Here is a 14,404-nt window from a genome sequence, read left to right on the forward strand (position 1 = left end):
AAAGTTTGCATTTTATTTAGAAAGTAGAACATACAGTAGACGTTTTAGACTTTCATCTCAGTTATTATTTAATCCTTCATAAGCACTTTACGATAGAAGACCGAACCTGTCATGATGAAAAACATAAACAGAAATGTAAACATGGCTTGTTAAATTAATCCATGTGCCAAAACATGATACAAAAAAAAAGGCATTTTCAATGAGGATGGGACAAAAACGGTTATTCGTATTGTCATTTCTAAATGTTTTAATTTAATTTTGTCCTAATTTATGGTCATTTATTATCTCAAATAAAGATAATCTGACGAATAAATGCTGCACTTTTACTCTAGAGCTTTTTGACGTCCAAATAAGACCTATGTAGTACCCAGAGGCGATTTCTCACAGACTGCAAGGGAAGCTCAGCTTCCCCTAAAATTATGAAAATTAAATGGTCAAATCTGTTCGGTTGTGTTGACATTTCATTGACTCCAAATGTGTTCGAACACGTTCATCTCACAGACGAGTTCGTTCAGAATCAGTTTTATCACAAATCAACAGACTGGATGTTGTTCACTTCTCCTCCATTCCCGTGTCTGTGTTTTCTCCTCCATCTCTGCTCAGTGCATTTGTCTGTAGACGCTCAGCGTCCATGCACTTCAATGGGACTGAGTGGAACTGGTTTTTTCATTGACTCTAAACTGGACTCTAATTGGATAAATGCCACCATGTTGTCCCGCCCCTGGATGCTCAGCATCTCTGGGGGTGAATGGAGCTGTGGGCGGAGCTCGGCTGAGCTGGACGCTGAGCTTCCATGTGCTGATTGGAGGATCAGTCGAAAGGCTGAATCCTGTTTGATTGACAGCTGTTTTCAGATCTGCTCCTTCACTGACACAGTTCAGTTTAATACCGTCGCACATTCTGCTGTGAAATCAGAGAAACCACAAGGAAATTAACTGTTCATTTCTTGCACTGTAAATAAAACACACTCATTGTTCTTCCTTGTTTCAATTTAATATAATTTCAAAGTTTTCTTGTTTACTTGGTACCATTTTCTTAAAAAAGGAACGGAGGGCCGAATTTAGGTTTAAATAACTTGACTTTTTTTTTAATTTTTTTTTTATGTAAGCCGACAATGAGCTTCCCCTGTCTGAAAGACCAGCAGCCGCCGCTGGTAGTATCGCTGAAAAAGCTGCAGAACTCCACGTTACCAAACTTTTTTTAAGTATCAGGTTACAATTAGTGGCTCAAAAGACAGTGAACATTATGGAAAAATCATCATCTTTCACCATCTCACAGCCATAGGGTTATGACGTGAGGATGAGGAAGCATCAGAAGGAAATCCTCCAAAATCTCCAAATAGAAGAGTGACTACATTTACACAGATTATTTTCCATTTGATTAAAACTCCCCGATTTTATAAAGGACATCTGGACTGAAAATGTGCTGAAAATAAAGTGTGCTGTGGTGGTTTTACAGCCTCGTCTTCATCCCCGGCTGCTGGACTTTAACTTTAATCAGCCCTTACTGGCTCTTCGTGCTGTTTGTGCTTCAGCTGAGTTGAAATAAGATCTGTTCAAAGGCCCTAAAGTTAAATAGAAACAGTCACTTTACAACCATCGTCTGAACTCCAGCATCTACAGTTTACTTACACCTCAGATCAAGGCGCAGTTAAACCACATTTCATTCCATACACTCTAAGTTTACTGAGTTCAATCTCTGTTCAGATAATTCTTCATTATAGTTTTGTATTATTTAATCCAGAGGATCAAAAGTTTACATACACTGAAAAAAGACATGGCAACAAAGCAACACATAATAAATCCTATAAACAAATGACACATATATACATAAATCACTGAGTAAATTTGTATTGGCAAAAAAATAATTAAAACATATTTTAAAAAGTTAGTCTAATGTGTTAAATGTAATACAATTATATAACAAAATTAACTTCACAAGAAAAGAGGGTTTGTTAAATGTTAATTGATCGTTAAAAAAAAAAAGAAAGCAGCTACATTGACTAAATACTTAAAAATACTTTAGATTAACATGAGGATGTTTTTTGGGTTGTTATTTAAATTATTTTGTTCATTTTTCTTTTTCTCTAATTTTTCCTCATTTCATTCTCTTAACGAAATACTTCTGCTATTACTTATTCTAATTCAGTCGTATTTTTTGGGTTTCAGATCTAAAGCTCTAGGTGAAAAAAAAAATTGTTGCTTACTTTATGACATTAAAGTACATTCTTTTATAACACTTGGAATCTGTTCACTTCTGTGTCTGTTGTTTTCTCCACTGGACTCAGCTGTAAATGTAAACAATGGAGTTTGATGTTGAAATGTCAGTGTTTCTTCTACATGAGTGAGTTTGATTCTGAGGCTTATGAAGGTATAAAGTTATTATGGGATGTTCTTATCTTTGCTAAGTTGTTTGTTGATCCGTGGTTCAGACTAAACTGTGACAGTTCTGACCTTGTTTGTTGGATTCAAACAGATCTTTAGTTCAGCTGCTGACAACACAAACCCAACAAAAAACAGGTGATTTATGGTTTTACTGTGGCTGTTTTCAGTCTAAAAAAATTACAACTGAGATTACTTAGTTAATAGAAGGGAAATCAACAAAATGAAGAAAAAAAAAAAAGAAAAAAAAAATCCTCGTACTATAGGTTTTTTTTTTTGTGGGGTAGTCAGTCAATCTACCTCTTCTTTTTTTTCCTAAACAATTAATTAACAAGTTTAAACCTTTTTTCTTGTGAAATTAATTTGTTATGTAGTTAGATTACATTAAACACTTTTAACTAACTTTTAAAAATATGTTTGCTGCCTCCTGCTGTATGAGTGTGTGTGTGAATGAGTGAATGTGAGGCTTTGTAAAACGCTTTGAGCACCATGAAGGTGTAGAAAATGCACTATATAAGTGCAGTCCTCTTATCATTTACATTTTAATTTGCTTATTTACTAACATAAATCTACTACTGATAACACTGGGTTACAAAAAAATGTTTTTTGCAAGTTGTCTAGGTTTTTTCAACTGAATTAGGACCATTTTGCACCGCTAAATCCAAAAATGACATCTGTTTTTCTCAATCAAGTCAGGTTTTTTTGCTAATTTGATTTTGAAAAATTTGATCTTCTCACAAAATATAATAATTAATACCAAAATAAGATTGGTAAGCACACTTTATGAAACTTGTGACTTGATTCCTGTTAGGTACAATGGTGTATTCAGTGCAGATGTAGCAGAATACGTCAGGCTTATTTTTGCAAGATCTTCTAGTCGAAGCCATTTCATTCACCTGTAATATTAAAAAAAAACATTAATCATAAATTTGCAAAAGTAAAATCTTCACAACTCGTTTATTGCAAGAAATATGAAAGAATTTTGTATCATATGATGTGAAAATGCCCATAAATGTAAGCAAAAATGTTAAAAAGCCAATATGTAGCATAGTTCAGAAAGTTGACCTGATTGAGCAAAATGAATGTGATTTTTGGATTCAGCACCAAAATGATCCTAAATCAGCTCAAAAAACTGAAACAATAGATTTGTTGTTGACCAGCATAATTTATGATGATGATGATGATGATGATAATGATGATGATTATTAATATGATTAGTAATAATAATAATAATAATAATAATAATAATAATAATAATAATAATAATAATAATAAAAACAGAGCTAAGTAAACAGAGCTATAATGTAAACTATCAGCACGTGACGGTCATACGACACAGTGTTATATTGAGTGACTGTTAAAATAAGCGTCTATTAGTTTGAATTTGAAGAAAACTTAATAATATCATAATACAGATGTGTGTAAACAATGAGCTTTATACTTTATGCAGTGACTGATTCAATCTGTGTATCCATAGTGTTAATTCATTGGTGGTTTTAGTAGAACTAAGTGTGCTCTGGTACCAGACTGCCCCCTGCTGGTCACAGTTTGGAACATTAATACCACATAAAACCACTTTAATTCAGCTCCTGCTCGAAAAAAGTGAACCAAATAAGAAGCTTCATCTGCGTCTGCACATGGATCTGCCAGAGGTCATTAACGCCCTGAGTGTTGAAGGCGGAGGTCCTGGAGGTTCTGGTCTGTCCTGGTCCCCCAAATGAACAAAATTATCAGCTAAATGAACACAATAATCAACAAAATAAACAAAATAATCAGCTAAATGAACAAAAATCAGCAAAACAATCAATAAAATGAATAAAATATTTAGCAAAATGAACACAGTAATCAACAAAACACACACACACACAAAATTATCAATAAAATGAAAAAAAAAAAAATTTTAGCAAAATGAACACAACAATCGGCAAAATGAACACAATAACTTGCAAAATGAACAAAATATTCAGCTAATTGAACAAATTTCCGCAAAATAATCAAATAAAAATATTTACCAAAATGAACACAATAATCAACAAAATGAACAAAAATCGACAAAATAATCAATAAAATGAAAAAAATATGTTGCAAAATGAACAAAATAATCAACAAAATCAACAAAAATCAACAAAATAACCAATAAAATGAACAAAATATTTAGCAAAATGAATACAATAATCAACAAAATGAATAAAAATCAACAAAATAATCAATAAACTGAACAAAACATTTAGCAAAATGAAAAAGAACCAACAAAATGAACAAAATAAATGAAGAAAAATCAGCAAAACAATCAATAAAATGAACAAAATATTTAGCAAAATGAACAAAATAATCAGCAAACTGAACAAAAATCAACAAAATAATCGATAAAATGAAGAAAATATTTACCAAAATGAACACAATAATCAACAAAACACACACACACAAAAAAATTATCAATAAAATGAAAAAAAAAAATTACCAAATGAACACAACAATCAGCAAAATGAACGCAATAATTTGCAAAATGAACAAAATATTCAGCTAATTGAACAAATTTCCGTAAAATAATCAATAAAATGAACAAATTATTTACCAAAATGAACACACCAATCAACAAAATGAATAAAAATCAACAAAATAATCAATAAAATGAACAAAATATTTTGCAAAATGAACGAAATAATCAGCAAACTGAACAAAATTAACAAAATAATCAATAAAATGAAGAAAATATTTACCAAAATGAACACAATAATCAACAAAATGAAACAATAATTTGCAAAATGAACAAAATAATCAGCTAATTGAACAAATTTTGACAAAATAATCAATAAAATGAACAAAATATTTAGCAAAATGAACACACTAATCAACAAAATGAAGAAAAATCAACAAAATGATCAATAAAATGAACAAAATATTTAGCAAAATGAACACAATAATCAACAAAATGAACAAAAATCAACAAAATAATCAATAAAATGAAAAAAAATATGTTGCAAAATGAACAAAATAATCAACAAAATGAACAAAAATCAACAAAATAACCAATAAAATGAACAAAATATTTAGCAAAATGAATACAATAATCAACAAAATGAATAAAAATCAACAAAATAATCAATAAACTGAACAAAACATTTAGCAAAATGAAAAAGAACCAACAAAATGAACAAAATAAATGAAGAAAAATCAGCAAAACAATCAATAAAATGAACAAAATATTTAGCAAAATGAACAAAATAATCAGCAAACTGAACAAAAATCAACAAAATAATCGATAAAATGAAGAAAATATTTACCAAAATGAACACAATAATCAACAAAACACACACACAAAAAAATTATCAATAAAATGAAAAAAAAAAATTACCAAATGAACACAACAATCAGCAAAATGAACGCAATAATTTGCAAAATGAACAAAATATTCAGCTAATTGAACAAATTTCCGTAAAATAATCAATAAAATGAACAAATTATTTACCAAAATGAACACACCAATCAACAAAATGAATAAAAATCAACAAAATAATCAATAAAATGAACAAAATATTTTGCAAAATGAACGAAATAATCAGCAAACTGAACAAAAATTAACAAAATAATCAATAAAATGAAGAAAATATTTACCAAAATGAACACAATAATCAACAAAATGAAAACAATAATTTGCAAAATGAACAAAATAATCAGCTAATTGAACAAATTTTGACAAAATAATCAATAAAATGAACAAAATATTTAGCAAAATGAACACACTAATCAACAAAATGAAGAAAAATCAACAAAATGATCAATAAAATGAACAAAATATTTAGCAAAATGAACACAATAATCAACAAAATGAACAAAAATCAACAAAATAATCAATAAAATGAAAAAAAATATGTTGCAAAATGAACAAAATAATCAACAAAATGAACAAAAATCAACAAAATAACCAATAAAATGAACAAAATATTTAGCAAAATGAATACAATAATCAACAAAATGAATAGAAATCAACAAAATAATCAATAAACTGAACAAAATATTTAGCAAAATGAACACAATAATCAACAAAATGAACAAAAATCAACAAAATAATCAATAAAATGAAAAAAATATGTTGCAAAATGAACAAAATAATCAACAAAATGAACAAAAATCAACAAAATAACCAATAAAATGAACAAAATATTTAGCAAAATGAACAAAATAATCAGCAAACTGAACAAAAATCAACAAAATAATCGATAAAATGAAGAAAATATTTACCAAAATGAACACAATAATCAACAAAACACACACACAAAAAAATTATCAATAAAATGAAAAAAAAAAATTACCAAATGAACACAACAATCAGCAAAATGAACGCAATAATTTGCAAAATGAACAAAATATTCAGCTAATTGAACAAATTTCCGTAAAATAATCAATAAAATGAACAAAATATTTAGCAAAATGAACACACCAATCAACAAAATGAATAAAAATCAACAAAATAATCAATAAAATGAACAAAATATTTTGCAAAATGAACGAAATAATCAGCAAACTGAACAAAAATTAACAAAATAATCAATAAAATGAAGAAAATATTTACCAAAATGAACACAATAATCAACAAAATGAAAACAATAATTTGCAAAATGAACAAAATAATCAGCTAATTGAACAAATTTTGACAAAATAATCAATAAAATGAACAAAATATTTAGCAAAATGAACACACTAATCAACAAAATGAAGAAAAATCAACAAAATGATCAATAAAATGAACAAAATATTTAGCAAAATGAACACAATAATCAACAAAATGAACAAAAATCAACAAAATAATCAATAAAATGAAAAAAAATATGTTGCAAAATGAACAAAATAATCAACAAAATGAACAAAAATCAACAAAATAACCAATAAAATGAACAAAATATTTAGCAAAATGAATACAATAATCAACAAAATGAATAAAAATCAACAAAATAATCAATAAACTGAACAAAACATTTAGCAAAATGAAAAAGAACCAACAAAATGAACAAAATAAATGAAGAAAAATCAGCAAAACAATCAATAAAATGAACAAAATATTTAGCAAAATGAACAAAATAATCAGCAAACTGAACAAAAATCAACAAAATAATCGATAAAATGAAGAAAATATTTACCAAAATGAACACAATAATCAACAAAACACACACACACAAAAAAATTATCAATAAAATGAAAAAAAAAAATTACCAAATGAACACAACAATCAGCAAAATGAACGCAATAATTTGCAAAATGAACAAAATATTCAGCTAATTGAACAAATTTCCGTAAAATAATCAATAAAATGAACAAATTATTTACCAAAATGAACACACCAATCAACAAAATGAATAAAAATCAACAAAATAATCAATAAAATGAACAAAATATTTTGCAAAATGAACGAAATAATCAGCAAACTGAACAAAAATTAACAAAATAATCAATAAAATGAAGAAAATATTTACCAAAATGAACACAATAATCAACAAAATGAAAACAATAATTTGCAAAATGAACAAAATAATCAGCTAATTGAACAAATTTTGACAAAATAATCAATAAAATGAACAAAATATTTAGCAAAATGAACACACTAATCAACAAAATGAAGAAAAATCAACAAAATGATCAATAAAATGAACAAAATATTTAGCAAAATGAACACAATAATCAACAAAATGAACAAAAATCAACAAAATAATCAATAAAATGAAAAAAAATATGTTGCAAAATGAACAAAATAATCAACAAAATGAACAAAAATCAACAAAATAACCAATAAAATGAACAAAATATTTAGCAAAATGAATACAATAATCAACAAAATGAATAAAAATCAACAAAATAATCAATAAACTGAACAAAACATTTAGCAAAATGAAAAAGAACCAACAAAATGAACAAAATAAATGAAGAAAAATCAGCAAAACAATCAATAAAATGAACAAAATATTTAGCAAAATGAACAAAATAATCAGCAAACTGAACAAAAATCAACAAAATAATCGATAAAATGAAGAAAATATTTACCAAAATGAACACAATAATCAACAAAACACACACACAAAAAAATTATCAATAAAATGAAAAAAAAAAATTACCAAATGAACACAACAATCAGCAAAATGAACGCAATAATTTGCAAAATGAACAAAATATTCAGCTAATTGAACAAATTTCCGTAAAATAATCAATAAAATGAACAAATTATTTACCAAAATGAACACACCAATCAACAAAACGAATAAAAATCAACAAAATAATCAATAAAATGAACAAAATATTTTGCAAAATGAACGAAATAATCAGCAAACTGAACAAAAATTAACAAAATAATCAATAAAATGAAGAAAATATTTACCAAAATGAACACAATAATCAACAAAATGAAAACAATAATTTGCAAAATGAACAAAATAATCAGCTAATTGAACAAATTTTGACAAAATAATCAATAAAATGAACAAAATATTTAGCAAAATGAACACACTAATCAACAAAATGAAGAAAAATCAACAAAATGATCAATAAAATGAACAAAATATTTAGCAAAATGAACACAATAATCAACAAAATGAACAAAAATCAACAAAATAATCAATAAAATGAAAAAAAATATGTTGCAAAATGAACAAAATAATCAACAAAATGAACAAAAATCAACAAAATAACCAATAAAATGAACAAAATATTTAGCAAAATGAATACAATAATCAACAAAATGAATAGAAATCAACAAAATAATCAATAAACTGAACAAAATATTTAGCAAAATGAACACAATAATCAACAAAATGAACAAAAATCAACAAAATAATCAATAAAATGAAAAAAATATGTTGCAAAATGAACAAAATAATCAACAAAATGAACAAAAATCAACAAAATAACCAATAAAATGAACAAAATATTTAGCAAAATGAACAAAATAATCAGCAAACTGAACAAAAATCAACAAAATAATCGATAAAATGAAGAAAATATTTACCAAAATGAACACAATAATCAACAAAACACACACACAAAAAAATTATCAATAAAATGAAAAAAAAAAATTACCAAATGAACACAACAATCAGCAAAATGAACGCAATAATTTGCAAAATGAACAAAATATTCAGCTAATTGAACAAATTTCCGTAAAATAATCAATAAAATGAACAAATTATTTACCAAAATGAACACACCAATCAACAAAATGAATAAAAATCAACAAAATAATCAATAAAATGAACAAAATATTTTGCAAAATGAACGAAATAATCAGCAAACTGAACAAAAATTAACAAAATAATCAATAAAATGAAGAAAATATTTACCAAAATGAACACAATAATCAACAAAATGAAAACAATAATTTGCAAAATGAACAAAATAATCAGCTAATTGAACAAATTTTGACAAAATAATCAATAAAATGAACAAAATATTTAGCAAAATGAACACACTAATCAACAAAATGAAGAAAAATCAACAAAATGATCAATAAAATGAACAAAATATTTAGCAAAATGAACACAATAATCAACAAAATGAACAAAAATCAACAAAATAATCAATAAAATGAAAAAAAATATGTTGCAAAATGAACAAAATAATCAACAAAATGAACAAAAATCAACAAAATAACCAATAAAATGAACAAAATATTTAGCAAAATGAATACAATAATCAACAAAATGAATAGAAATCAACAAAATAATCAATAAACTGAACAAAATATTTAGCAAAATGAACACAATAATCAACAAAATGAACAAAAATCAACAAAATAATCAATAAAATGAAAAAAATATGTTGCAAAATGAACAAAATAATCAACAAAATGAACAAAAATCAACAAAATAACCAATAAAATGAACAAAATATTTAGCAAAATGAATACAATAATCAACAAAATGAATAGAAATCAACAAAATAATCAATAAACTGAACAAAACATTTAGCAAAATGAAAAAGAACCAACAAAATGAACAAAATAATCAGCTAAACGAAGAAAAATCAGCAAAACAATCAATAAAATGAACAAAATATTTAGTAAAATGAACACAATAATCCTCTATAAGAAGTCGTATCTGCGTCTGCACATGGATCTGCCAGAGGTCATTAACACCCTGAGTGTTGAAGGCGGAGTCCTGGAGGTTCTGGTCTGTCCCGGTCTGTCCTGGTCTGTCCCGGTCTGTCCTGGTCTGTCCCGGTCTGTCCGTCCAGCGGTGCTCCAACCTTCCTCTGACGGAGCATAAGTGTCTCCATCAGTGCAGTAGTGTTGTTTGCATGTGAGGCAGACATGTGATGTTCCCGGCAGCGAACGGAGGCAGTCGTCTGCATCTCTGTAACAGGCCACTGAGCAACATGATGAGCATGAGTTCACAGGAGCTGCTCTCAACGCTCTTCCACTACATTTGACGCCCCATTCTCCCATGATAAGCCCATATTCATGCAAATAAGTGGTTTATTTTAAACCGGTGGGGACTGCAAAACCCAAGCCACTGTGCACTAATGAGATAAAGTGCAGCTCTTTCAAAGCGTGCAGCAGTGACTCACTAGTTCTATTAGAACGTCTGCTTAAGAAGGGGAAATAAATCTACAAAACAAGCTGCACTTTTGGACTTTTTCCAACCTATTCTATTAACATTCTAGTTTTAAGCTTTCGATTTCATTCAAAACATCAAACATACTGTGATACTTTACATCTTTTAGTATCTTTGACATTATTGCAGCTTCTATTTTCATATAATTTATAAATGTGTGAGTGTACACGACTGTGCAAAAGTGTTAGGCGGCCTTTAGATTTGTTGTTTTTGCAGTGTTGAAGTTAACATGCATATTTATTTCTCAGTCTCTTTTCTTTAGATACAACAAAAAAGTACAGGAAATATGTGCACAGAATGAAAAGACGCACAAAAAACAGAACTAAATAGGTTGTACAGCAGGAAAAACGTTACTGTAGTATGTACAGCAGGAAAAACAAAGATTTCAGTGAAAAAAAAAAGCTTCTATAAAACAAAGTGGTCGTATTTAGTGTGACCTTCCTTTTACACTTAACATGTCAACAAAACAATCAATAAAATGAACCAAATATGTAGTAAAATGAACAAAATAATCAGCTAAATGAATGCAATAATCAGCTAAAAGAACAAAAATCAGCAAAATAACCAATAAAATCAACAAAATATTTAGCAAAATGAACACAATAATCAACAAAATAATCGGCTAAATGAACAAAAATCTGCAATTTAATCAATTAAATTAACAAAATATTTAGCAAAATGAACAAAATAATGAATTAAACGAACACAATAATTAGCAAAATGAACAAAATAATCAGCTAAATGAACACAAATCAGCAAAACAATCAATAAAATTAAGAAGATATTTAGCAAAATGAACAAAATAATCAACTAATTTCACAAAAAATAATAAAATAATCCGTTTTTATTCAACATCTTCTACAAACCAAAGTGGTCGTATTTAGTGTGACCTTCCTTTCATACTTCACATGTCTTTAATCCTTTTGTTCATGTTCTGATGTTTTATTCCAGGTTTCGTTCAACACACGTCAGATGTTTCTCACAGTTTTTGCTGTTTCTTGTCATGGGGTCAGAGGTCAAACTAAATACTGACTTTAACCTTTACAACCCTTTTAGTTCTGTTTTTTTGTGTTTTTTTTTAAGGCTGTGCACATATTTCCTGTATTTTCTTGTATTTGAAGAAAAAAGACTGAGAAATGCATATAAAAAATCTAAAGGCTGTCGCAAACGTTTGCACAGTACTGTATATATTTTACAGGAAAATCAAATACATGATGTAGTTTAAAAGACGAGGATCTGATCCATCAAAACAATATCTGGAAAATTCCAGTTATACTCCCTGTGGTTATTTTGTGTCAATCATGAATTTATTTATATTTTTGGTTTTTAAATGTAGTTTTGTTCTACTATTACAGTATTAATCTGCTTTTGTATGTTCACAGTTTAACCCATAAAGACTTAAACAACCACTGGTGACCAAAACCATCTACCAATATAAAATGTTTAAGAACTTCTGATCCATTAATTCTATCAATACATGTAAATATTTGGTGTAAAATACAGTTTGTCATCTTTTCATGGTCATCAGATATGACCCATTTGGACGTTCGGAGGCTCCGTAGTTACCGTGGAAACACCGTCATCTTCTACAACATTGATTCACCAGTAAAACCCACGGAGTTGGATCAATGACAGTGGATGGACACACTGGGTTTATGTTCAGTTAATGAGAGATTTTGTTAAAAAAAAAGTCACTTTTTCTTCATTTTTTTCTGTTTCTGATACCATGACAAGTAACTTTAATCTGAGGTTTTGAATGAATGAATGAATGAATGAAATCTTCATTTTGAACACATAGACAGTGAAATCAAAACAAAAATCAACCAACAAAAAATAAGTACTGGTAAATAAATGATTGATAAGCAAACAAACAATAATAAATAAATAGATAGATAGATAGATAGATAGATAGATAGATAGATAGATAGATAGATAGATAGATAGATAGATAGATAGATAGATAGATAGATAGATAGATAGATAGATAGATAGATAGATAGATAGATAGATAGATAGATAGATAGATAGATAAAAAGTGAATTTTATTATAGAGCACTTTTCACAGACAGAGTCACAAAGCGCTTTATCAAATCAAATCAAAATCAAATCAAATTTACAGAAACCCAACAGAATCCTCCAGGAGCAAATAATAATAATAATAATAATAATAATAATAATAATAATAATAATAATAATAATAATAATAATAATGATGATGATGATGATGATGATGATGATGATGATAAGAAGAAGAAGATAAATTAAACAAATGAAATGAAATTATACATGCTCGAAAAGGAGTAGGAAGAAGTAAAACCGTATGTACTTTTATGAACATCTACAGGATTAGTTAATTAAATATGGGAAAATGCCTGATTTTTATTGAAGAAATGCATAATACAACGGATAATATTATAATAAATGGTAATAAATCACTTAAGAAAGGTTAAATAGAGAGAAAAAAATCAATTTCTGAACTACCACAGACGTAACACTGGGTCTTCATGGGTTCATTTCTACTATATTTTATAATTATTAATGAGAAAAACAGGCATCTATGATTAGATTATTAGATTATCTTAAACCGTATTATGTGAATGCTGTATATAAGTACAAGTGACACGTCTCCATATTTCTGATCTCTGTTATTTATTCATCTATAGAATTTGATGGGATTATCATATAGTGCGTTGCAAGGGAGAAAAGAGGTTTTATCTGTTTTTTTCTGGTTTTGAGGGGTAAACACAGCCCTTGGGTTCAGGTTTGTACATGTGATCATGTGCCGCAGAAGGGCTTTGGCCTGTGTTGAACCAGTCTTTTCCAGATACGTTTGCCCCCAGCTTTTATATCTCTGCATCTCATAAATACACACTGAGGGGGGCTTTTAAGGCCGTCCCCAGGCCATTTCCACATATTCTATTTCACATTCTGACATTTAAATGGAAAGACACAGGAAAAGGGGGCGGGGGGGGGGGGGGGGTTGGTTGTAGTTCTCTTGGTGGCCATCGGGTGGGACCCAAGAGGCTCCACAGTCCCGAACAATGAACAAAATAATCAGCTAAATGGCCAAAAATCAACAAAAATAATCAATAAATTCAACAAAATATTTAGCAAAATGAACAACGTAGTCAGCAAAATGAACACAATAATCAACAAAATGAACAAAATAATCAGATAATTGAACAAAATTAGCAAAATAATCAATAAAATGAACAAAAATAATTAGCAAAATGAACACAATAATCAACAAAATTATTAAAATAGTCAGCTAAATGAACAAAATTGGCAAAATAATCAATAAAATGAACAAAATAATCAGCAAAATAATCAATAAAATGAACAAAATAATCAGCAAAATAATCAATAAAATAAACAAAATATTTAGCAAAATAATCAATAAAATGAACAAAATATTTAGCAAAATAA

Source organism: Sphaeramia orbicularis, chromosome 4 (genome assembly GCF_902148855.1).
Source record: "Sphaeramia orbicularis chromosome 4, fSphaOr1.1, whole genome shotgun sequence".
NCBI classification, from domain to species: domain Eukaryota; kingdom Metazoa; phylum Chordata; class Actinopteri; order Kurtiformes; family Apogonidae; genus Sphaeramia; species Sphaeramia orbicularis.